We start from the raw sequence: 27,828 nt of genomic DNA, 5'->3' as shown, positions 1-27,828 counted from the left end.
AAACCAGCCTATTTTACAGAAGTCCAAAATCTATTTGATTCTCTTTCATTTTGCTGAGGGATAATGTTTTAAGCAAACTTTTGATTTCCAAGAGACAAATGGCTATTTATTTTTTGGAGTTATTGGATGACTTAAGAAGAATGCCTTCTTTACATTCTTTATATGTGTGTTCTTTCTCCAGAGTCTCAAATCAGTATCACTGGGGTTGAGCCTTCCCTTTGGCAATGGTTGCTTTACAAGCTTTAAGAACCTTGTGGGTAAGGTTAGGCTTAATTAATTTCTTAGCTTGGCCAAGGATTGCCATGAACATTTTTTCCATTTATTCTTGAGAAACAGGACTTTTATTGGTGACAGTAGTCTCGGTGGCACTGAGTTTCGTAGGGTCCTACTGAGTTATATTTTTGCGAGTATAGAACCCATCATTCTGTTCTTCCTCCACACAATTGACTGTGCAGTAGATATGTACAATGAACAAAAGATCAGTCTTTCTTCTGAGTTTACGACAGAATGGGACAGAATGACTGACCTGGGTCAGTCAGACAATCAATAGTCACAGAATTTGAGTCATTTGTCCATAAAGTTGCTCAGGCTTGTGTGTGTTGGTCCACACCTAGCGGTGTGAGTTGGATTTTGAATTATACATCTTGATGCTAGAATCTGTAACAGAAGCTTCCTAGGACTCAGTATAGGCAGCCATAAACAGTGAGGTTCAAAATACAAGGGATCCTGTAGGAAGGCCATGTAAGCACCACAGAAGGCACCAGTTCAAAGTACAAGTTTACCAGCTAGCAGCAGTGCCGGTTAGCACTCTAAACAAGAAAAGCTCCCTGGTGGTAGTAATTACTCCTGAAACATACCACTTGCAAGCAGCAGTGGTCATTGTCCACCTTCAGTGATGGGAGGCACTTTTCACCCCAAATTGGTTTAAATGTGGACTGATGGCACCACACGTGTACCAAGAGGGTACCATGAAGCTTTCTAGAGAGAATAGGCATGCTCTCAATCAGGCCCAGAAAGTGGTTTACAAGATCAAAGAGAGGCTCCAACCTTTATTCCACTTTAGAAGTAGGTCAAGGTAAAGGCAGGCGGAGACACATAGTGAGAACTACCCAGAGACATTAGCGAGAGATTGCACAAGGTTCATTGTATGCTTGGTCAGATGGACAACATGCCGAATAGGGATGGGTGGGAACTTGAAAGATGTTACAAACATTAAACATGAAATAGGATTAAAAATAGAATCACTTTTATATCTCTCACTAATGGCTTGCCAGCTTAATATATAATGTACATTTGATTTTTTTTAGTGGCTCTAGATTTTTCTTCCTTTCAAAAATTATCATATTGTTGATTGATTACTTGTGGGAAAACTCAACAACATAAACCCACTTATAAAGCATAAATTGTCTTTAGGTGGAACCAAAACTATTTTTAAAGGGGGCTGGGAATATGGCCTAGTGGTAGAGTGCTTGCCTCATATATACATGAAGCCCTGAGTTCAATTCCTCAGCATCACATGTATAGAAAAAGCCAGAAGTGGTGCTGTGGCTCAAGTGGTAGAGTGCTAGCCTTGAGCAAAAAGAAGCCAGGGACAGTGCTGAGGCCCTGAGTTTAAGACTCAGGGCTGGCAAAAACAAACAAACAAGCAAAAATATTTCTAAAAACTTTGAGGTGAAAAATATTTTTCTTTACTCCCCTAAATGCTTCCACTTAGGGAATGTATCACTTGGTGTTCTCTAAATAGTTAGAGTCAGGTAATTCTACTTGGCTGTCCTTCATCAGTCTTTACCCTTTTTTCTAAGTTTTTTTCTCTTCTCATAATTTCTCTTCAAAATTCTACTTTCAAAAATCAAAGGTTTTGAAGCCAGAAATCTTTTTTTTTTCAAAATTTTATTATCAAACTGATGTACAGAGAGGTTACAGTTTCATACGTTAGGCATTGGATACATTTCTTGTACTGTTTGTTACCCTGTCCCTCCTACCCCCTCCCTCCTCCCCCTTTCCCTCCCCCCCCCCAGGTGTTCAGTTCACTTACACCAAACAGTTTTGCAAGTATTGCTTTTGTAGTTGTTTGTCTTTTTTTACCCTGTGTCTCTCAATTTTGGTATTCCCTTTCAATTTCCTAGTTCTAATACCAGTATACATGGTTTCCAATATACTCAGATAAGATTACATAGATAGGAGAGAAAGATGGCGCCGAAAGAATAGGGAGGCACCCAGACTCGCACCAACTGAATAGCGAGCTGGGAACTCCAACACCCAACACCCCACCAAGAACCCAGCAAAACCAGCATCCAGAAGCAGTGGAGAAACGCAGGAAAACAAAAAGGAGCAAAAAAGAAGAACCGAAAACCTACACGGAGCCGGAGATTCACTGGGGCACCCTCCCCCCTCCAGCCGACCCTGGCCCAAACAGGGTCAGGCTGGGAAAGGGGAACCCGGCGATCGGCAGACAGGCTGCCAGGAGCACAGAATCCATATAGCGGGAGACCCCACGGACACAAAGCAGGGTGCGGACCAAGACAAACCGGCAGCGACGAGAAGTTCGGGTCCACACCGGATTCAGACAAGGGAACCCAGCGCGGCAGAAAGAGGGAACGGGGGAAGCCACCACAACACTTCGCCAACCCCTGAAGGGCCAACGGCTGCGCGGGACACACACACAAAGCAGCAAAAGTGAGTCCCCCATAATCCCTTCCCCCAACGGGAGACCCAAGCCCGACAAAGAAGCTATATCTCCCTCCCTCCCCCTCCCCACTCCCGTGGGAACAAAGAACCCCCAAATCAGGTGGGAAGCTCCCATCAGGCGCTGGGAAGCCAGTCTAGCAGGGGAAGGGCGGAACAGCCCCAAGCCCCCAAAGGTTCCTGAACTGGCAGAACCGGCCCCGTCCCCTTCCCAACAGGGGCCGGGGACGGCCGGCAGGGCAAGCCCCACCCGAGGCGCCTAGACCTTGCGGACTCTTACAACTAAAATCACAGGCGCTGGTGGGCAATACCAGCCCAGCAGGGTCACCTGAGCCTGATCTCCTTCCCCCTCCTCGCAGCGGAGGCGAGGTCTGAGGGGGCCAAGCCACACCCGGACAGTCGACCCCACTGGGCCCCACACATACTGCCTCCCCCCCCAACGGACTCACGGGAGGGCACAAGCACAACCCAACAACCCAGGGCTCGCTCTGGGAGGCAGACCCCGCTAAAGTGCCTGTTGTACGGGACTCACAGTGCACAGGAGGGCGGGGCCCCGGCGAAAGCGCCCGCTCTGGTAGGCGTGCCCTGCACTGGTGGGCGGGGCCACAGCGACAGCACCTGCTGCCGTAGACACGCCTACACAGAAGGGAGGGAAGACCTACACAGAGCTCCAGATGCGCAAATCACAAAGAAACATAACTCAGTTCATCAAAGGACAAGCCAACTCGCCAGCTCCAAAAAGCAGCACGACTGAAGAGGAGATGGAGAATAAAAAAGCAAATGAGGCCATGTTAACAGGAATGATCGAAAGCGTCAGAAATGAAATCAGAAAACAATTCCAGGAGTTTAGAGCGGAAATCTGGAAGGACACCCAGGAAGCCAAGAAAGAAATGGAAGCAAAACTGGATACAATGCAAGCCTCGTTTAAAGAAATGGAAGCAAAAATGGATACAATGCAAGCCGCCTTTAAAGAAAATCTCCACATCCTGAGAATTGAAATGCATGAAAAAATAGATTTAAAATACAACTCTTTAAAGGAAGAAATTTCCACGATCAGAGCTGATATGACAACCATGAATAGCTCTCTGACATCCATAAACTCCGCAATTGAAACCATAACACAAAGAGTTGACCATATGGAATCCAGAATCTCTCACCTGGACGATGAAGCAGCTGACAACAACCAGAAAATGACCGCACTCCAAGAAAAGGTGAAGCTTCAGGGAAGATTAATCCAGGAACTAATGGACAAAGACAAGAGATATAATCTGCGCATAATTGGAATAGAAGAAGGAGCCGAATATCAGAGCAGAGGGCTTAATCATGTTCTCAATAAAGTTATTGCAGAAAACTTCCCCAATCTCACAGGGGACCCCATCCAGGTAACCGAAGCCTATAGGACACCTGGCAGGCCAGACCCCAGGAAAACCACCCCAAGGCACATAATATTCAAGACTACAGACCTCAAGATTAAAGAGCAAATTCTGAATTCAGCCAAAGCGAAGAAGGAAACTTTTTTCAATGGGAAGAGGATTCGAATAACATCCGACTTATCCACACAAACTTACCAAGCTCGAAGTGAGTGGAAGAACACCATCCAAGTACTTCAGAATAACAATTTACAACCTCGGATCAAATATCCAGCGAAACTGGAGTTCACATTCGAAGGGAGAACCAGATCTTTCCACACCAAAGAGGAGCTAAAGGAGTATGTGAATAAAAAACCAGCCCTACAGCGAATATTAAGAGGGGAAGCCCACCCAACAGAGATTGTAAAAGACACACAGACAGAATCAGAAAGAAACTTCAATAGCCAAAGTCCAGCAGAAAGACCAGCTCACTAAAGACAAGAAGAAAAAAAAAAAAAAAAACAGGAAAAAACAGCCCAACAAGAAAATGGAAGGAGAAAAAACACCCTTATCCTTGATCTCTTTAAATATAAATGGCTTAAACTCCCCGATTAAGAGGAGCAGACTGGCAGAATGGATCCGCAAACAAAAAGTTGACATCTGCTGTCTACAAGAGACCCACCTTACAGCAAGGGACAAAAACAGGCTTCGAATGAAAGGATGGAGCAAGATCTACCAAGCAAATGCACCCACCAAAATGGCAGGTGTAGCCATTCTGATCTCAGACAAGCTGGACTTCTCTTTAAAGTCCACTCAAAAAGACAAAGAAGGACACTACATATTAATACAAGGAAAAATCCAGAATCAAGACATCACGGTGATAAATGTATACTCACCAAACAAAAGAGGCCCGACATATGTCAAGCAAATTCTCACAGAATTACAGAGCAAGATAGATGCAAACACAATCATAGTGGGTGACTTTAATACTCCTCTCTCTCCAAGAGACAGATCCAACACCCAGAGGATTAGTAAGGGAGCTGAGGACCTAAATAACACCATTTCCCAAATGGATCTAACAGACCTATATAGAACCTTCCACCCTACAGAGACCCAATACACCTTCTTTTCAGCAGCCCATGGATCATATTCCAAAATAGACCACGTCATAGCCCACACAAAGAACCTCAGCAAATACAAAAGTATTGACATCATCCCATGTACTATATCTGATCACAGTGGATTAAAGGTAACCCTCAACAACAAAGGATACCACAGAGCCTATACACACTCTTGGAGACTAAACCCCACGCTGCTATCCAACACTTGGGCCACAGATCAAATTAAAGATGAAATCAAGGAATTCATAAGCCACAATGACAAAGAAAACACATCACAAAGAAACCTATGGGACACAGCTAAGGCAGTACTGAGGGGCAAGATCATTGCACTCAGTACCCACATTAAAAGAATGGAAGCAGAGCAGGTGAATACCCTCACGATGAAACTAAAACAACTGGAGAAACAAGAAATGACAGAATCTAAAACGACTAGGAGGGGAGAGATTACAAAGATTAAAGAAGAGATAAATCTGATTGAAAATAGAAAGACCATTCAACAAATAAATAAGACTAAAAGCTGGTTCTTTGAGAAAATAAACAAAATTGACAGACCCCTTGCAAGACTCACAAAAAAAAGAAGAGAAGAGACTCATATTCATAAAATCAGGGACTCCACAGGAAAAATTACAACAAGTACACACGATATTCAAACAATCATAAGGAGCTATTTCCAAAACCTCTACTCAGCAAAAAACAATAATTTTACAGAAATGGATCAATTCTTAGAGAAGTACAAACTGCCCAAACTGAACCAAGAAGAAATAAATCAACTAAATAAACCAATAACTTACGGTGAGATACAAGAGGTAATCAAGAACCTCCCTACTAAGAAAAGCCCAGGCCCAGATGGATTCACCAACGAATTCTACAAAACCTTTAGTGAGGAGCTAATTCCAATACTCCTCAAACTCTTCCGCGAAATAGAAATGGAGGGAGAAATCCCAAACTCATTCTACGAAGCTAATATCATACTCATCCCCAAACCAGGCAAAGATCCAACGAAAAAAGAGAACTACAGACCAATATCACTAATGAACACAGATGCAAAGCTCCTCAATAAAATATTAGCTAACAGGATCCAGAAACTGATTAAGAATATCATACATCATGACCAAGTAGGCTTCATCCCTCAGTCACAAGGATGGTTCAACATCCGTAAATCAATCAATGTAATTCACCACATAAACAGAACTAAAATCAAGAATCACATTGTTATCTCAGTCGGTGCCCAAAAAGCCTTCGACAAAATACAACATCCATACCTATTAAAAGCTTTGGAGAGAACAGGAATAGATGGAACATTCCTCAAAACAATAAAAGCCATATACAACAGACCAACTGCTAATATCATATTAAATGGAGAGAAACTTAAATCATTCCCCCTAAACACAGGAACAAGACAAGGATGCCCACTCTCCCCACTTCTGTTCAACATAGTGCTGGAATCCCTAGCCATAGCAATAAGGCAAGAGGAGGACATCAAAGGGATCCACGTCGGCAAGGAAGAAATCAAGTTATCCCTATTCGCAGACGACATGATCTTATATCTCAAGGACCCAAAAAACTCAGTACCCAAACTTCTACATCTAATAAACCAATTTGGCAAAGTAGCAGGATACAAAATCAATCCACAAAAGTCAGCAGCTTTTCTGTACACCAGCAATAGACAAACAGAAAAGGAAATTATGGAAACAATTCCATTTACAGTAGCCAAAAAAAGAATAAAGTACCTAGGGATCAACTTAACCAAGGACGTGACGGACCTATTCAATGAAAACTACAAAAATCTAATAAGGGAAATCAAAGAAGACACAAGGAGATGGAAAGACCTCCCATGCTCATGGGTAGGCAGAATCAATATAGTGAAAATGGCCATATTGCCCAAATTGTTATACAAATTCAATGCAATACCTATCAAAATCCCAGCCACATTCTTCACTGAAATAGAGAAACCAATCCATAAATTCATATGGAACAGCAAAAAACCTAGAATAGCCAAAGCAATTCTAGGCAAAAAACACAGTGCAGGAGGTATCACCATACCAGACTTCAAGCTCTACTACAAGGCCATCATAACAAAAACAGCATGGTATTGGTATAAAAACAGATCGGAAGACCAGTGGATTAGAATTGAAGACCCAGAAATAAAACCACACTCTTACAGCCAACTGATATTCGACAAAGGAGCTAAAGACATACAATGGAATAAACAGAGCCTCTTCAACTACTGGTGCTGGGAGAACTGGGCAGCCATATGCAGAAAACTCAAAGTAGACCCAAGCCTATCACCATGCACCAAGATCAACTCAAAATGGATCAAGGACCTCAACATCAGACCTGAATCCTTGAAACTACTGAAGGACAGAGTAGGAAAGACACTAGAACTTATAGGCACAGGAAGGAACTTCCTGAATAGAGTCCCAGGGGCACAACAAATAGGGGAAAGACTCAACAAATGGGACTACTACAAATTAAAAAGTTTCTGCACAGCTAAAGTCATAGCCACCAAAATAGAAAGACAGCCAACGATATGGGAAAGGATATTTACCAGCACAGCAACAGACAAAGGCCTGATATCTGTCATCTACAGAGAACTCAAAAAACTAAGCCCCTCCAAGCCCAATAAACCTATTAGGAAATGGGCAAAAGAGCTAAAGAGAGACTTCACAAGAGAAGATATAAAAATGGCAAAGAAACATATGAGGAAATGCTCAACATCCCTGCTAGTAAAGGAAATGCAAATAAAAACAACCCTGAGATACCACCTCACCCCAGTTAGAATGGCCTATACTCTGAACTCAGGAAACAACAAATGCTGGAGGGGCTGTGGGGAAAGAGGAACCCTTCTCCATTGTTGGTGGGAGTGCAAATTAGTACAACCACTTTGGAGAACAGTATGGAGGTTTCTCAAAAAGCTCAATATAGTCCTACCCTATGACCCAGCCATACCACTCCTAGGCATCTATCCTAAACAGCAAAACCCAAGATATCAAAAGGACATTTGTACTTCCATGTTTATCGCGGCACAATTCACAATAGCCAAAATTTGGAAACAACCCAGATGCCCCTCCACAGATGAATGGATCCAAAAAATATGGTACTTATACACAATGGAATACTACATAGCGATTAGGAATGGTGAAATATTGTTATTCGCAGGGAAATGGTCAGAACTCGAACAAATAATGTTGAGTGAGACAAGCCTAGAACACAGAAAACAAAGGGGCATGATCTCCCTGATATATGACTGTTAACAAAGGGAGACGGAGAGACAGTAGAGACCAAGTCTGTGAACACTGTATATGTGCTTGATACATTGTATATTGCATATGGGTCTACCTGACCTAGACAAGGGATGGAAAAACAGGTTGTAAGATATCACAAGAAATGTACACACTGCCCTACTATGTAACTGCACCCTCTTTGCACAACACCTTGTAAAAAAAATTTATGTTCAATTAATAATAAAAAAAATTAAAAAAAAAAGATTACATAGATAGTGTATATACAATCACAGGAAGGTGATACAAGAACATCATCAATAATAGAAGCTACAGATACACATGGGACGTTGAAAGTAGTTACAACTGTGATATAACAATTGTCTCCATAACATGGAGTTCATTTCACTTAGCATCATCTTATGTGTTCATAAGGGTATAGCTATTGGGCCTTGTGATGCTCTGCTATGACTTGCCTAAACCTGTACTAATTATTCCCAATAAGGGAGACCATAGAGTCCATGTTTCTTTGGGTCTGTGAAGCCAGAAATCTTATCTGAGCTCTGACTAAAATTCATCTATAATTCTTTTCAAAACTTAATCTCTTTACCCATTGAATAATAAGATCAGTTGGCCAATAATAATATCTTGTGACATTTTAAGTACAGAGGAGAACTCCCCTAAGAGAACCAGATGCCTTGTTCTTTAAAAAAAAAATTACAAAGGCTATATGTAACATATGCATCACTGGTCTCCCATAATAATATTTTGTAGTATGCAGACATATATGAAATTAAACATGCTTTTTTTTTCTAGTGAGTGAACTAGATTATCTACATCTTCAGGTGATAGAAGTAAAATAACCAGTCGGCATAGTAGATACAATTTCACTTTGTAACTCATCTGATTTTCATTTAATAGCAATAAGCTCACCTTATCATTTTATCTTTATGTGCATGTAGATTATTAGATGTCGGGCAGCCATTGCCTGGACAACAAATGCCCCTCTCTCCATTGAAGAGATTGAAGTTGATCCACCAAAGGCTGGTGAGGTTCGAATTAAGGTAAATGTAAATGAATCTTTTAGTAGAGATAGATGCAATGTATGCTTACAATGATTTTTTCATTTTAAGGGTGAATAGAATTTTACATTAAAGATAATTAAGACTTCCTGTGATTTTGACCATTTATGTTGACATATGTAATCATGAGACCATTACATGTTGTTCAATATTACAAACATAAGCTATGAAGTATTGGTAATATTTCAAATACAATGTTGTTTTTAAACATTTGAAAACCTGTACGGAAACTGTTCATCAATAAGCCTCACTATTTTGCAGCTATGAAGTTATCTGGATAGTAATTGATATGGCTTGATTGTACCTTCCAACATTCATGTTGAAATTTAATTACTAGTGTAATGAGAGGTGAGACCTTTAAGAGGAGATGAGGACATGGGACCATGACCCCCATGAGTGGATGAAGGTGGTTATTGTGGGAGTAGGAAGTGGGATCCTAATAAAAAGCACAAACTCAGCACCCATACCTCTCTTTGTATCCCAGATGCTTATCATTTCTTCCAGAATGTTCTGACACAGGAGGGAATCACAGCACAACTTCCAATTTTCCGGTGGTTAATTGCGGATAAGAATCTCAGGGACTTTCCTGCCTAGGCTGGCTTTGAACTGTGATCCTCAGCTCTCAGTCGCTTGAGTAGCTAGGATTATAAGCATGAGCCACCAGCACTCAACTAGTAGGGTATTTTATAAAGAAATGACATTTATTTGACTCACAGTTTCAGAAGTATAAAAGCATAATGCTGATATTTGACCATCTTCTGGTGAGGAAATCATCTTGTGATAAAAATGTCAGAGAAGTGGAAAGATAAGCTGTATTGGTAGCTTAACTAGTCCAACCAGATTTAACTCATTCCTGTGAGGCCTACTCCAATCTCTTGAGAAAGGCATTGACGCACTCATGAAGGCACTATAATGATGATCTGATCATCTCCCTTTAGACCATATATCTTAAAGGCCTACCCTTCTCACCACCATTCTATCAGGTACCATGATTCCAGCACATAAGCTTCACGGGACAAACCTTACCCAAACTACATCAGAGATCTTAGTGACAAGCAATTAAGATTAAAAGTTCTACTAACCTACAAGGAACAAGTTAGCCTAGAGAATCAGGCAACATACTATTAAAAAAGATCTTACCAGGTGCCAGTGGCTCACACCTGTAATCCCAACTACTCAGAAGACTGAGATTTGAGGGTCACAGTTTAAAACCAGCATAGGCAGAAAAGCCTGTGAGACTCTTAGCTAATAAATTACAAAAAAAATAAAAAATGAAAAGCTAGAAGTACAGCCATGGCTCAAGTGGTAGAGTGCTACCCTTGGGGGGGAAAAAAAAGGAGGTAACAAGTTTGATAAGAAATGTCCTCACTGCCTTACATATGAAAATGTAACACCTGTGTACATCATTTTGACAATAAATAAATAGTAAAAAAAAAAAAAACAAAAAAAAAACAAAAAAGCCCTGACACAAGACACAACACTTGGGCCCTGAGTTCAAGCCCAGGACTAGCAAAAAAAAAAAAAAAAAAGGTCTTGCTACACCACATCCATCTCTGAGAATCAAAAGGCTATGTGCATGCAATAGGCAGTTGAGAGCTGTTAGCTACTGTCTAAACATGGGGGAACCTAGAAAGTCTTCCTTCCCCCACATATGAACAGAGCCATCAGTTTAAACAAGGTTTGAGCACAACCTTTGATCAAGTCCTGGCCAAACATTAGTTATGTTGACCCAGGGAAATGTCTCAGAATCCATGCTTTAAAATAAATTTAAAGGGCTGGGAATATGGCCTAGTGGTAGAGTGCTTGCCTCGTATACATGAAGCCCTGGGTTCGTGTCCTCAGCACCACATATATAGAAAAAGCCAGAAGTGGCGCTGTGGCTCAAGTGGCAGAGTGCTAGCCTTGAGCAAAAAGAAGCCAGGGACAATGCTCAGGCCCTGAGTTCAAGCCCAGGAAAAAACAAAAACAAACAAACAAAAATAAACTTAAATGGAAAAAAAATCAAAACCATAGAATGGGAATAGGGGAAACAGTTCTAGATTAAGTCAGTAACCAAATAAGCAGAAAGAGCAAAATCCACAAGCCATTAACAAGGGGAATAGGAAAGGAAAACTAATCCAAATCTATAGGTATTATATTAAGTATTCAATTTTCAACAACAAATTATAGGAACAAAGAAACAGGATAGTTGACCATCATACTGAAAAAAGAGCAGGTGTTTGAAACTTATCTTTGTGAGGGAAAACATTATCATTGAGCTATCCCAGAGGTTGGACTTAGCAAAGACTTCAAATTGGCTAGTAGAAACATGTTCAAAGAACTAACTAATGGTATGGAAAATACTTTTTAAAGCCTGAAGACAATGATTCGTCAAAGAGAGGAATAGCAGTAAGGAGAAATTATTTTAAAATAACTAATTCATAAATAAATTTTGTCTCAAACTTTGATCTCTGCTTCCCAAGTAGCTGAACCACTGAGCTTGATTTAGTTCCTTAGAAATAACCCAAACTGTATTCACTTCAGGAGCACATATACTGAAAACAACCCCATACAGGCCCTTTATCTTTTGACTGAGGAGTCTAAGCCATTTATATTCATAGATGATTGACAGGGAAAGATTTACTGTTGGTATTTTGTTAGTTGTTTCAGTTAGTCATGTTCTTTACTATATCTTTTCATCTTTTACTATATTCCTTGTATTTTGTTTACTTTTTGTATTGATTTCTTTTTAAAATTTTTATTTATTTGTGGGGGTTTTTTGGCCAGTCCTGAGCCTTGAACTCAGGGCCTGAGCACTGTCCCTAGCTTCTTTTTGCTCAAGGCTAGCATTCTGCCAATTGAGCCACAGGACCACTTCTGGCCATTTTCTATATATGTTGTGCTGAGGAATAGAACCCAGGGCTTCATGTTCACGAGGCAAGGACTCTTGCCACTCTGCCATATTCCCAGCCCTGTATTGATTTCTTTTGTGTAACTTCTACGTACGTGTGTGTGTGTGTGTGTGTGTGTGTGAGAGAGAGAGAGAGACAGAGAGAGAGAGAGAGACAGAGAGAGAGAGAGAGGTTGGAACTTACATAAAATATCTTGGAGTTGGAATAGTCTATTTTAAGTTAAAAACTTAACTTCAACTTAACTTCAACCAAATGCTAAAATTCTGTATTTAGCCATCCTTTTTGCTACAATTGTGACAATTATCTTTTTCTGTGAACATCTTTAAGGTATTTTATTATAATCATTTTAATAATTTGTTGACTTTTAGTAGATTTAAAAATAATTAACCCATCCACTTTTCTTTGGGGCTATGAGATATGAACTAGCATACCAAATCAGGTCAGGGAACTTAATGTGAAGAGTCTTTAGAGTTTCAGCCTTTTGTACTGGCAGACAGCGTGAAATGCAGGGAAAGAACCACAAACATGGAGGAATGAGGAAGGAGGTAACAAACAGTTCAAGAAATGTATCCAATGCCTAACATATGACACTGTAACAGCTCTGTATATCAGTCTGACAATAAAAATTTTTTAAAAAGAACCACAAATATATCATAACCCAGGGCTTCCTTCCACTTGAATACATATATAAAAACAGACCCTAAAATTTAGGTTGTCTGTTTGTCCTATCCCAAAGAATTTATATTCTTCTTGGAAAAGATCCAGAAAATAATTTAGAGATTTTTGTGATGCTAAAAAAGATCTAGGGAAAACTAAAAAGGCAAAGACAAATTAATTACTATGGTCCTTTTTTCTAAAATAGTTGCATTATGTATAGATTCAATCAACAGTACCTCAAAGGTATAGGCCCAACTATAAAGAATATAGTCTGCTTCTACACTTGGACATAAGGCAACTAATTTGTAAGACTCAATAATTTTATGACAAGACGTTTTACTTCCAATCGTCTAATCACCTTTCAAGATTATAGCCTCTGGAATCTGTGGTACCGAGATGCACATCCTAGAAGGGAAAAACAAAGTGCCATTTCCTGTCATTTTGGGCCCTGAGGGAGCTGGAATTGTAGAGAGTATTGGAGAAGGAGTAACCAGTGTGAAGCCAGGTAAGTGAACAGGCAAGATAGTAACATATTATATAGTAACAAGAGTATGACAGTGTATTCAAACACCAGATATAGCGTGAGAAGTAGGCCTACTAAGACCCAGAGTCCTAGCCTGGGGATGCAGCTTAGTAGTAGAGTATTGGACCAGTACGCATGAGGCTCCATCCCTAGCACCGAAAAAAAATTAGCTAAGAATTGTAAATACATGCAATGTCTTTTACTGGTCCATTTAAAATATGTGTGGTTAAGAGTTCTTTACACATACTCATGTACACGCACTTGATAATCTTTTAAGTTGTCTGGAGTCAGCATCATCTAATATAATTTCTTTCAGAACTTAGTATTTACTTTTTTCCATATTGCACACATTCATGTTTCAAACCCTTTGTAGTAAACTTGGGTCATAGATACTTTATGCTCACTGTATATATGAGGAAATAGAAGCTTTGCCTTTGGCAAAGTTTAACTGTCTTGTTCAGTTTATCTTAGCTACTTAATAGCAAAGCTAGCATAGAGGTAGTAAGTCATTTTACCTCAAAGTTTAGACTTTCGTTCAATAATATATTATCTAGCAGTGAGTATTAACTCTAGCGTAACAATAGAGTGAAAATTATTCTTTCAACAAGTATTAACCATACACTGAGTGCAAGCTCTGCCTTTCTCCTGGAATAGAACACTGACAAAAACATACTAGTCTTTTTTTTCTTATTTGTTGTCAAAGTGATGTACAGAGAGGTTACAGTTTCATACATTAGGCCTTAGGTACATTTCTTGTACTGTTTGTTACCTCCTCCCTCATTCCCCCCCTCCCCCTTTCTCTCTCCCCCCATGAGTTGTTCAGTTGGTTTACAGTTTTGCAAGCATTGCTTTTGTAGTCATATAACAATCGTTTCTATAACATGGAGTTCATTTCACTTAGCATCACCTTATGTGTTCATAAGGGCATAGCTATTAGGCTCTTGTGGTCCTCTGCTGTGACTAGCCTAAACCTGTACTAATTATTACCTATGAGGGAGACCATAGAGTCCATGTTTCTTTGGGTCTGGCTCACTTCACTTAGTATAATTTTTTCCAAGTCCTTCCATTTCCTTACGAATGGGGCAATGTCATTCTTTCTGATAGAGGCATAAAATTCCATTGAGAACATACCAGTCTTATTTTCACCAATACTGATGTCACTCTTAAACTTGGCTTTGAACCTTTGAACCTCCGTATTTCTAGAGACAGAAACAAAACTGTTTCTGTACCTTGCAGGTCTATTTATGTTAAATTGATTTGTTTTCATTCCAGAGTTAGATAATTGACTTCAATAATAGTGATAATTTTTATTACAACAAATGAATAACATCTACTATAAATAACTCCCTTACCTTGTAAATGTGGTATTACTCTTTATAACTCTGCCTCAGCTGGAAATTACTTTCTTTGTTCTTTTTTTCTAGGGGATAAAGTCTTAATGTTCCCGCTTCCTCAGTGCAGAGAATGTAACTACTGTTTGCACCCCAAAGGCAACGTATGCATGAAGGAAAAGTTAGTCTCCTTTTACTTTTGACATATTTTCACCCTGTTTTGCTTTCCTTGGCAGTATTAACTCAGAACTAAACTATTTTCTCTTTCCATCACTCTATATTATATATCTGTGGAACAGTGTTCTCTCTCCAAATGGATTGATGTTAGATGGCACTAGCAGATTTACCTGAAAAGGAACAAGATTTATCATCTTTACGGCACTAGCACATTCACTGACTACAGGGTGGTTCATGAGATCGCAGTGGGGAAAATTGACGATGCTGCTCCCTTGGAGAAAGTCTGCATCATGAGCTGTGACGTGCCCACAGGCTTCGAAGCTGTATTTAACACGGCCAAGGGAACACCGTATGGCTGTGTGTTTTCAGAGACTGTGCAGTGTGCAACCTGGAGCCATGCAGTCAAGAGTTTCTCCCATCACAGATAAAACCAAAATGGCTGTGTGTATTTTCTAGTTAATGCAGGACCATCCGCTTTGGATGCCTAAATAGAAGTTTAATCTCTGAATTTGCAGGTCACCCCCAGGTCCACCTGTGTGGTTTACGGGCTTGGAGGAGTTGGCTCAGCCGTTGTCATGGGCTGCAGAGCCTCTGGTGCATGGAGGATCATCGGCGTGGACATCATGAGGAGAAGTTCCCCCAGGGGAAGAGCCTTAGGGGTCACTGATTGTCTCAATCCTCAGACCCTCCAGAAACCAGTCCAGGAGGTCGTGATGGAAATGACAGGCACGGGTGTTGACTTTGCCTTTCAAGCCATTGGCCTCGTGGATACCATGGTATGTGGTCTTGGGGCACATTGAAGAGATGTTACCTGTCACATGTCATTGTACATTAAATGACCTTCATAAGGACATAAAATGACTCTAATTTTGATGTGGTTTGGTTTGCGAGGATAAGGATTTATATTGCTAGAAAGTGAAACCAGGGTGTCACATGTGCTAAGCAGACACTCTACTACTGAGCTAAACCCTTAGCCCTGAGAAATTCTGTAATTTTTCAACTAGACTCTCTGAACACATCTTTAAGTACATTTTCCATGCTGAGTTACCAACACATTTTTCCCATTTAAATTTTATATCATCCTTACTAGTTAAATAGTATCACTGTCATGATTTGAAAGATCGGCTAAGTTAATCATAATGAATTTTAACTTTTTTCTCAAGAGCTTATAGTAAGCATACTACTACATACTAGTTCTTTCTGTTATTTATCTCATCTAGATTTCCTGAGACTGTATTCTAGAATTACGAGCATGGAAATGGGCAAGAAACTAATCAGTTTGTTTCTGGAATTAGGTGGCCGCTCTGGAATCCTGCCATGTGAGCTATGGCGTGGGTGTCATTATTGGGGCAGCACCCTCAAAAGCCAAGCTCTGCTTTGACCCACTGCTGCTACTCGCTGGGAAAACCTTGAAAGGTGACATTGTGGGAGGTAGGTTTTTTTAATTTTCCATTTGCTTTTTCCAGAAGCTAGATACTCAGCATGTTTCTTAGCAAGAAATAAAGGAGAGGGGGAAGTTAGGATGAAAGAAACACTTCCTTATGAAAGGAAATAGAAGACCAAGTATCAAAAATAGAAAAGCACGCCTTTCCTTCCCACACAGGTATTGATCACATGTAGGAGCACAAAGAGATAAAGAGTTTGACATTCTTGATAGGACAGAGGAAATTCACACTTTAGGTACTCATTAGTACAGTGGTGTCCCACTTCTCAAACAGAATTAACTTGGAGGAAGTTAACTGTATTAACCCCTAATGCTAACAAGTGAAGTTTATTGAAACTTAATTTGCCACTTAAGAATAAAACAAGAAGTTAGGCACTGGTAGCTCATGCCTGTAATCCTAGCTACTCAGGAAGCTGAGATCTGAGGATCAAAGTTCAAAGCCAGCTCAAGCAGGACAGTCCATAAAACTCTTATCTCCAATTAACCACCAAAAACTGGAAATGGCAATATGGCTCAAAGTGGTAGAGCACTAGCCTTGAGCAGAAGAACACTAGACTTGAACAGAAGAGCTCAGGGTCAATGCCTAGGCCTTGAGTTCAAGTCCTATGACTGACAGAAAAAGAACAAACAGGTAACTCTCGTACGAGGACATAGCTGAGTCTCTCTTCCCCAAATTGGCCCAGACAAAATATAAGGAGGAAGGTATGCAGTGTACAGAAAGACTTTTTTTTGCTACTTTGAAATATGAGTACGTTCCCTTATATTTATTCATTAGCACAACTTTGTATAAGTCAATTATATACCATTAAACTTATTAGTACCAAGTTATAAATACTAGAAAAAAATCTTTGTAGTTAGCCAAACTTCCATGATAAAAGTTTGTTCTTTCACAAATACAAGCACCATCTAAAATTTTCAATCTGAGTAAAGTTCAATTTAGCAATTAAGCACCATTTAAGAATTAAGCTGGATTGAATTGGGGGAATGAAATTCTTGAAGAGGGTGACACTTGATCTGAATGCATTGTATTCACATATTGCTTTGTTAAATGAAACCTCCTTTGTACAACTACTTAAAGATAATTTTTGGGCTGCGATGTAGCTCAGTGGCAAAGCACTTGCCTAGCAAGTGCAACATCCTGGGTTCAATCCCCAGTACCAAAAAATAAAAGACAAAAAAATACAGTTAAAAACGAACCAACCAAAAAAAAAAGATTATTTTTAAAAGCAATAAGCTGGTAATGACAATGACCTAGCAAGACTGACACTGAATTTTCTTCAGGCTAACCATTTATAGTGCTCCATTTTTCTTTTCCCATCAAAAACAGAAAGTGGGGTTGAGTAGCTTATAAGGGAGGTTTGGTTTGGGCTCATTTTTCTGACCCAGAGTTGAAAACTTCCATCACCCTAGTAATGACTCATCTTCAAGGGCCAGAGGGCACGTATATGTAAGTCTTCATTTTCCCTATTCTTTTTTTAATTATTGTAAAGGTGTTTTACAAATGGTTTACAGTTGCAAAAGTCAAGTAATGAGTACACTTCTTTTTTTAACAGTGTCACCCTTCCCTCATTTTCTCCAATCCTCCTTTCCCCAAGGTATATAGTTCACTTCCAACATAGTGAGTAGTGAGTATCACTCCTGAATTAGTTCACACTTTGTCCCATCATTTCTGTGCTTCCCGTTCCCCTCCCCAAATCATATAAACTTACATACAAGACAAAGGGTACAGAAATCAAACAGTAACAAAGAGAAGAAACAGAAGAAAAAGAAACAAGAACTTTAAACAGTACAAAAAAAAAACAACCTCTTGTTCCATTTCTTGGAGTTCATTTCAATAAGCATCATTTTATATGATTGCATGCACATAGCTGTTGAGCCAGTGTGACCCTCTCCTAAGAGTATCTTCCTTTGGTCTCATTGTGTGAATGTTTAGAATCCTGTTTAATTTATCATGCCCAAGTGTAAGTGTTTTTGTTTTTTACTATCCATTAAGTTTACCTGTAGATTTATAGGCACATTCTAATTATTACACATGAAGGGAACCATGCAACCTACGTTTCTTTGGTGTTTCCTATTCTTATAAAACTACCAGAATATAGTCATGAGGACCTCTCATGACCTTATGCAATCCCAATCTCCGGCTAAAGGCCTACCTCTAGACAAATAAAGTAGCTACTCTCTCAATGCCCCACACTGCGGATTAAATTTTTACACACGATCCCTTGAGAGACACAGCCAAACCACACCCAAGCCACAGTAACACTGAAGGAACTGATTTAGGTCTACTAACATTCTTCATCACTTTTTTGCCATGTCTCCTTCCTCCTCACTATATATAAACATGCTGACTGGAGGATTCCGAAATGAAAGCTAAAACAAAGTTTTTTGACCAGTTAATTATTTCAGGTATTTTGAAACACTAACAGGAAACCGAATAGTACAGTTATTAAGCAACATAAAATATTTGCAAATAGAGATCTGATAAAAGTACTAAATACCTCTATTGAAAACAAAAACTCTACTTTTTCTTTTTAACCATCACAACCTCTCAGAGTAGCCTAAAATTTTAAACAGCTATAAAGGATTCTGAGCTCTAGACTCCTCAGTGCCAGTTTTTAGATACACATTAGTGTTTTAAGATATCACCAGGATTTGCTTTAGTCAAGAATGGTATGACAGGGGCTGGGGATATGGCCTAGTGGCAAGAGTGCTTGCCTCGTATACATGAAGCCCTGGGTTCGATTCCCCAGCACCATGTATACAGAAAACGGCCAGAAGTGGCGCTGTGGCTCAAGTGGCAGAGTGCTAGCCTTGAGCAAAAAGAAGCCAGGGACAGTGCTCAGGCCCTGAGTCCAAGGCCCAGGACTGGCCAAAAAAAAAGAATGGTATGACAACAGACACGTAGACAATGGCCTTTAAAGAGCATCTTGCTGGGTACCACCAGTGGTTCATGTTTGTAATCCTAACTACTCAAGAAGCTGAGATCTGAGGATTGCAGTTAGAAGCCAGCCAAGGCAGAAAATGTATGAGATTCTTAATGCCAAGTAAACACACACACACACACACACACACACACACACACACACACACACACACACAGAATCCTAGAAGTGGAGATGTGGCTCAAATGGTAGAACACCAACCTTGAGCAGAAAAGTTAAGGAATAGCACCTATGCTAAATATAAAAGCTAAGAGACAGTGCCATTGCCAGTATAAAAAGAAATGGGGGAGGGAGGGAGAGTAAGGGGGAGGCCTGGAGGGGGAGGAGAGAGGAGGAAAAGGAAGGAAAAGAAAAAGAAAGAAAAAGAGCACCTTAGAGTTCCCTAAAAGAGAGGCCTACAAAGTGAAGCATGTGAGTCAGGAGGCAGAAGGAAAGAAGTAGAAAGGCCAGAGCCTTAATTGTGGGGTTTATTTTGTTTTGTTTCAGGGAGAAACAGGCAACGCAAGGTAAGCAAACAGAATTTAATTGAATAATTTCCATCATTTCTCAGATACCAGGTTGGTCCCTAGTGATCTGGCAACTGGCCGTGGAGTGTAGAGAGATAGTATTCTGTTGTCCACTTCAGTCACTGAACAGAAGCAGGTTGGTATGGACCTGGTGCTGTTTGATTTGTAAACTAGAAGCATGATCCTAGGCAACTTGTCTGCTATCTCTAGGAATTAGATACAGTTGAGAGGGTCTATTCCTTCCTTTGCTACCAGAGCCCCAAAATGTCAAAACATTATAAAACACAGTCAATGGGGGAAAAATTCATAGTCAATAAAAAATATTTAACCTCTCTGAAATTCAGTCCCCAAAGGTATAAAAAATGGTGACAAAAGCCAAGTGCCAGTAACTCATACTTATTATCCCAGCTAATCAGGAGCCTGAGATCTGAGAACCTTCGTTTGGTGCCAGCCCAAGCAAACAAATCCTTAATACTCTTATTAATCAGCAAAAAAGTTAGAAATAGGTGTGGCTCAAGTGTGCAAAAAAAAGCCAAGCAAGAGTCATAAGTCCTGAGTTCAAACCCTAGTGCCAACATGAATGTAAAACAATTAAACACATGAAATAAAATGAGGAAACAGTCCTTTCATTTGCCTTCTTCTTGATAATCAAATAGCAAATGGCCTGGGGACAGGGTACCTACCAATAGCATCTAGCACAACTACTTTATTCTACTACCCTGAAAAAGTTGATACAAAATTAGATATATTTCTGAGGATGAAATGATAGGTTTGTAAAGCAGATCTAGCAACTCCAAGGAGACTGTAGCAACTCCAATCCAACTAGCAGGAGAGTAAGACAAAGGAGCGCTCTGGGCTACATGGCTCTGAGTGACAGTATTAGATCTGCTCCTACGGTCCACTAGGTTCACATGTATAGAACGCCTAGGACACTGAGTGATCTCAATATTCCTAATCACCAACTGGGCTCCACTGTTCAATAAATGGCTTGCTGTTGATGCTTAGGAAGAAGGCCAAAGGGTGGATGAGTTAGTATCTACCATGAGTACTTTTGCCAATGATACACATAAATAATTCACGGGATTCTTTGTTGAATTTTGATATTTTTCAAGTCACATCACTTCTGTCCTTTTCTTTTATAGAGTATAAAACCAGAGATGCTATTTCTAAACTGGTAACTGACTAGCTAAACAAAAAAAAATCAACATAGACCCACTCATAACCCATAAGTTTCCTTTGGAAAGAATTAATAAGGCATTTGAATTGCTCCGAGATGGAAATTAGTGAGTATTTATGTGTGAGAGGTATATGTATGCCATATATCTTTGTGAGATTTCATGCATATGACTTTCGCATAAATTTTATGAAAAATAAGAATTCTCAGAATGTGTGGAAATAGGTAATTGTGAGAAACAGTTTGGGGAACAGTAGCCAATGAGATCTGAGTTCACTGAGTGAAGCTCTCAATCCCCTATTCTCTCGTTCTATTACTTGGTCTGCATCACTTTTCTTGCTTAAATTGAAGATACCTGACCTCACTTAAGAAACTGCTATGCAAATCAGAGTTTTTAAAAAGATTAATGAAGAACAAATGCTATGAGTATGTTATAATAAAGCTTTCAGTGTTAACTGCTCAAGTTCTAGTATATATGAATAGGCACTTAAATTATAATTTAAAAAGAGTAACAGTTTTGAAATCAGAAAAATTATTTATAAGCTATAATTTGTTCTACTCTTAGGGATATATTTTTAATTGACTGCTTATAATTTGGCATTTCAGAAATATTTCTATTCAGCAAATGCCCACTAAGTACCTAATAACAGGACTCTCTGCTGGACACACTGGCTAAATAGGGCTGAATGCAACTATTGTGTTCAAGTTGTTGATAGTTTAGAATATAAAACACAATGTACATGCATAACTACAACAAAGAGGTAGATGAAATGTCTGGCTGGAAAGTCTCAAACTCAAGATTCAAGATATGGGAACTTTATTTCTTGCTGATTGTAGTGGTGAAAAGCATTGGGGAGAAAGCCCACACTGAGCTGGGCTTTGGGAAGTTACAGATCTATATTAAGAATATCTGGGTAAAAGGCAGTATAGATATTGGTGCTGTGTTTAGGAGCCCATAGCAGAGAGAATGAAATGTATATATTGTGAATAGTAAACAAATCCATTTGCAAGAAACAGATTGTGCTTGTCTACAGTAGTAACTGTAAAGTTTTGACTACAAAACATTTTCCTATAAGCCAGTATCAGAGAGAACATTTACATCTGGAGACCACCTGCGCTTCAGGATGATGTAGTATCTTGCCTTTCCTGAGTGCAACTACGTGATATTACTGTGAAATCTCACCTGACAGTGACTGACATGAAACAATAGTTGGGGTCAGAACTATTCATTGAGTAGACTGAAAATGAATCAGATCCAGGGCATCTGAAACACAATGATGTCAGGTTGTTTGATCTTCAGCCAATTTTCAACTCTATGATGCTACCTTCAGTACCTGAAGTACTGAATTGTGTAATTCAGCTCTGAGACTGGGGTTGTAGATCCTTTAAGAAGGGGATCCAAAATAGATGGATAAAATTTTGAAATTTACCTTTAAATATGTCCCCTTAAAAAAACCAACAACAGCCAGGCTTCCAGGCTCCCAGAATCCCAGGCTGCATGTATTTCCCCTCTGTTCCCATTTTACTCTCCTCTCTATGATAGCATGTAACATGAAACTTTGTAGTTGTCTGCTTAGTTATTCGTCAGATGAGTTCTTGAATATCACATTTCTAACTATAACTGCAACCTCAGTTCCACAAACATGGAAGGTGCTCAGCTAACTACTGTTTAAATAAATTAGTAAGTTAAGAACATGAACTAATGATCAAAAGCCCTCCCATATAAAAGCATTAGGATGGTAGATTTGTAACACGGCCCATGTCTGAGGACCTCACCAATATACAGGGTAAAAGATTATTCCCCATGGAATATGGCTTGATAGTTATTAAGGGCATAATAGCAATGTGAGATTGAAACACAAGTGCTGTTACTAAAAAAACATATAGTGATTGTGCTCATACAACCATTTATGGGGTGTGAGTGTGTGTGTGTGTGTGTGTTTGGTACTGGGGCTTGAACCTCTTCCCTTTGCTTGACTTGTTGCGCAAAGCTTGCACTCTTCCACTTGAGCCTTACCTCCACTTCCTACAATTATTAAATAGAGTGGAGCTGTAAAACTGTCCCTCATTTTCAGCAGACGCGTAAGTGGCCATCTGAGAGACTGTCTGAGCAGATGTGACACAGTGAAGGGGCCCTGAAACAACTCAGGGTCCTTTCTTACCTCATTGTTTCTGCTTCTCATTGGCAAAATCAGATCCCACCATTACTCGTTTCCTGCTGTACTTTATCCCAAAGAATTTTTCTGGTGTCTAGAAGGGAAGGGATCAAAATGAAAATAGAGATAAGACATGCGTGAAAACGTTACAGTGCAATCCCCACCCCTCCATATATTGATATAAATCAATAAAAAGGATTTTAGTTAACAGTGGCAAAAAGAAAGAGACAAGATATGGGGGTGGGTGGATAATTCTCTCTTAAAATCATGTTGTAACTCTTTTACAAGGTTTGCATCTGTACAAACAAGTGGCTGCTTCAATAGTTGAGTGTTTTGTGTTTCAGCATCCGCTGTGTCCTCTTGTTCTGACCCCAGATGGTGAAGATGGAGCACAAGCACCCGCACCAGGGCTCCCCCGGGCTTCTTCACCTCCCACCTGACTTCATTGCCATCAGTAGAGGTCAACATTGGAAGGGGGATACTGTAGAATCTTCAAAAGTAAAACTATTGTAAAACTAACTCTTTTGAGGCACATTAACTGATGAAATGAGTTTGGTATCAAAGCTAACAATCATACTTTAAATTTGCTTTGTTTTAGGTTTCAACTCGTATTTATTTTAAAACATACTTATTGTATGAAATGCTTCCCTTCTATCTTCCTTCGGAAATAATCTTACCGATATCTTGCCTTTTCGGGGGGAAGTACTGGGAAGATGGATGATAAGATGGATCACTAAGTCTGAGCTTGACATGCATTGAGTAAAATTTTCCTAAATCCTGCTTCAAAAAAACATATTTGACAGTCACTTCTACAATCCTTCTTCAAATAAAAGTGCATCTTTTCTATTTATCTTAACATGCTGGATAGATTCATAATCCTGGATTGGGCCTGAGCTATTCCCTTTCTCTGCCCCATTTATTTAAGGCTAAATAGATGAAGAATTTGGGGTAGAGGGCAAGAGGAATGCATAATTATTAAACAATTCTGGTCAGAGGTGTCTTCTGGTGGATCATTCTCCCAGACAAGAGCTCATGTTTGTGCCTGGGAAATGTCCTAAAGCATTTATTTTGCCTCTTCCCATGGCACGCCATGCTTAGGTTATGAAATCATAGCTAAGAGCAAAAGGAGTAAAGATAAACAGAATCTCAAAGAAATGTGGGATCTCTTAAATATGCCTGTAATAATAGTGCTAGAATGAGAACAAAGAGGAAAAAAAGGAGTAGGAAAAAATGCTTAAAGAAACAATAGATTTAAGTGGCCAAATTTTTATCTTTATAAACCTTAATCTACAAATCCTGGAAACCAAACAAACTCAAAGGGAGGATAAACACAAAGAGATCAGCATAAGGGAAAAAATTTTAAAACAGCAAGATAAATGTGTTTCCTCAATTACATGGAAGTCTCTATAAGCTTAACAACTGGCTGTACATGTAAACAATAGAGACAGTGGCTTAACAGATAGTGGCATAATATATTCCAAGCATTCAAAGTTAAATAAAATGCCAGTTAAGAATACTATATTCAGGGGCTGGGGATATAGCCTAGTGGCAAGAGTGCCTGCCTCGGATACACGAGGCCCTAGGTTCGATTCCCCAGCACCACATATACAGAAAACGGCCAGAAGCGGCGCTGTGGCTCAAGTGGCAGAGTGCTAGCCTTGAGCGGGAAGAAGCCAGGGACAGTGCTCAGGCCCTGAGTCCAAGGCCCAGGACTGGCCAAAAAAAAAGAATACTATATTCAGCTTATTCTTCTCCCACAGATGACAGCAAAATAAAGATATTTCAAGATTTAAAAAAACTCCAGTGGAATTGATTAGAAGTCCACACTACTGAAGAAACATTCTTAAATCTTTAGACAGAAGAGGAATACCTTAAAACTCATCCTATGAAGTTAGTACCACCCTAATATCAAAAACAAAGACACTACAAAAAAAAGGGAAAACTGGACTTGTATCCCTGATGAAAATGATGCAGAAATCTTCAAAAACTGAATAGACAAATACATTAAAAGCATCATACACCCTAACCATATAGGATTTACTTTGACATGCAAGGGTTGTTGTGGTTAGGATATGGTTAAGGATAGTAAATGGTTACCAACCATTCATATGTGGGAAGACTTGATTCACCAGTTGGTGGCGCTCTTAGAAAGTGTTGGAAACTTCAGGAAGTATATAGTCTGTTGAAAGAAATAGGTTATAACCAATCAAAGAAAGGTTGGACAAATTGCATGAACTGCAGAGCTTCTGAATGGTAAAGGACATAGCTTGCAAGATAAACAGAAAACCCACAGATTGGGAGACAATCTTCACTGGCCATACAACAGACAAAGGCCTCATATCTAAATTATACTTAGAACTCAAAAAATTAAGCTCCCTCAAAAACAAATCCTCAAAGAAACAACTGCTCCTCTAATAAGTAAGCTAAAGACTTAGAGAGCCTTCTCTGAAGAGGAAATGAGAATAGCCAATAGACACATGAAGAAGTACTCAAAATCTCTGGCCATAAAAGAAATCACATGGGCCAGGCTGGGAATATGGCCTAGTGGCAAGAGTGCTCGCCTGGTACACATGAAGCTCTGGGTTCGATTCTTCAGCACCATATAGATAGACAGATAGATAGATAGATAGATAGATAGATAGATAGATAGATAGATAGATAGATAGATAGATAGAAAATGGCCAGAAATGGCGCTGTGGCTCAAGTGACAGAGTGCTAGCATTGAGCAAAAAGAAGCCAGGGACAGTGCTCAGGCCCTGAGTTCAAGGCCCTGGACTGGCTAAAAAAAAAAAAAAAAAAAAAAAAGAAGAAAAGAAAAGAAACCACATCGGGCTGAGAATATGGCCTGGTGGTAGAGTGCTTGCCTCACATACTTGAAGCCCTGAATTTGGTTCCCTAGCACCACATATATAGAAAAAGCCAGAAGTGGTGCTGTGGCTCAAGCGGTAGAGTGCTAGCCTTGAGCAAAAAGAAGCAGGGGACAGTGCTCAAGCCCCAGTACTGGCAAAAAAAAAAAAGTGAGGAATCTGGAGAATTTTGGAGGAGTGGGTTGAAGAGAGTCTAGAATGTCATTCACGGAATGATGACTGATTCTGGTGGAAGCCCAAAAGACCAGAATGCTGATAGGAAGTACCCAATAAAGTCTCTGTAACAGTACTGTAGTTTCAGATAAAAAAGATGATTATTGGAAAATGGACTTAGAGTCATCCGTGTTACATTCTGAACTTCTTTACATTTTGTCCATGCCTTAAGATTTTAAGGAAATCTCACTTTAAAGGTGATAGACTAGTTAATCTGGTAGAGGAATTTTGAAGATAACACAGTGTTCAAACAGTGGCACTGAAGTAAACTTTCAGCCAGATTTAGACTGACAGTCAAAAGCAAAATACAGAGTAGAAAGCTTTTTAAAATGAAATTCAATAAGAAAGAGAGCATAATTAAATAGGTACCAAAGAGAAAGCAGTTAATGAAAATATTTGTGACAAAAAGAAGCCAGAGTTGGTGGCTCATGCATGTAATCTTAGCTACTCAGGAGGCTGAGATCTAAGGATTGGGGTTCAAAGCCAGCCAGGGCAGGAAAGTCTGTGACTCTTATCTCCAATTAACCACCAAAAAGTTGGGAGAGATGGTATGACTCAACTGATATAGTGCCAGCCTTAAGCTAAAAGCCTAAAGAGTAGCACCCAAGTCCAGAGTTCAAGCCCCAGTTCCAGTACCTAGATAAATAAATAAATCAAGTACTTTGCTCTTGGATATAGAAAAGATGTCCTGATGGCTTCTCAGAAATAATCAAGACCTCACTCTTCACAAGCGCAAAAGTATAAAAGCAATTTCTTTGGAAAGACTTTGCTTTTAGAAGAGATTCACCAAGTCACCCAGGACTACCTAAGAAAATATTTCCCCAGAATGTGTTTCTGCAGACTTTCTTTCCCTATATTCATCCATCCAGGCACTTAGAGGCCTCTGGAACTATGACCTGAAGAGGCCCAGACACTATGGCTGCAGGCAATGTGTTTCTGGGTTTGCACACATGCAGAATGCAGTTACAGGGTAATAGAGGCAATAGAGGCTTCCACCAGGGTTTCAAAGGAAAGTGTGCAAGGCCAGAGAGTGTAAGGCAGAGTTGAAGTCCTTGGAAACAAAAAATGTCCCTGAGAGAGGGCTGGGGATATGGCCTAGTGGCAAGAGTGCTTGCCTCATATACATGAGGCCCTGGGTTCAATTCCCCAGCACCACATATACAGAAAATGGCCAGAAGCGGCGCTGTGGCTCAAGTGGCAGAGTGCTAGCCTTGAGCGGGAAGAAGCCAGGGACAGTGCTCAGGCCTGAGTCCAAGGCCCAGGACAGGCAAAAAAAAAAAAAAAAAAAAAAGTCCCTGAGAGAACAATGCATGAAGCTGTAAGACTGAAGCCCAAGCTGCATGAACATCCCATGAAGTTGAACAGACCTGGAACATGGAATACTTGCCAAAGAAAGCTACAGACCATGATTCATAGCGAGAGATAGGCATGTGGGGTCTGCCAGCAAGGCCAGGGTTCACTAGAGCTCACATCATGTCCTTCAGTAGGC

At 39.9% G+C, this 27,828-nt stretch overlaps 1 pseudogene; it reads left to right on the top strand.

Moving 5' to 3' along the window:
• Positions 1 to 224: 224 nt before the first annotated feature.
• Positions 225 to 23,761, top strand: LOC125344988 (annotated as a pseudogene).
• Positions 23,762 to 27,828: the final 4,067 nt, after the last annotated feature.

The sequence above is a fragment of the Perognathus longimembris genome, unplaced genomic scaffold (genome assembly GCF_023159225.1).
Source record: "Perognathus longimembris pacificus isolate PPM17 unplaced genomic scaffold, ASM2315922v1 HiC_scaffold_5070, whole genome shotgun sequence".
In the NCBI taxonomy this organism is placed as follows: domain Eukaryota; kingdom Metazoa; phylum Chordata; class Mammalia; order Rodentia; family Heteromyidae; genus Perognathus; species Perognathus longimembris.
This window is presented reverse-complemented; position numbering and strand designations above follow the sequence as displayed.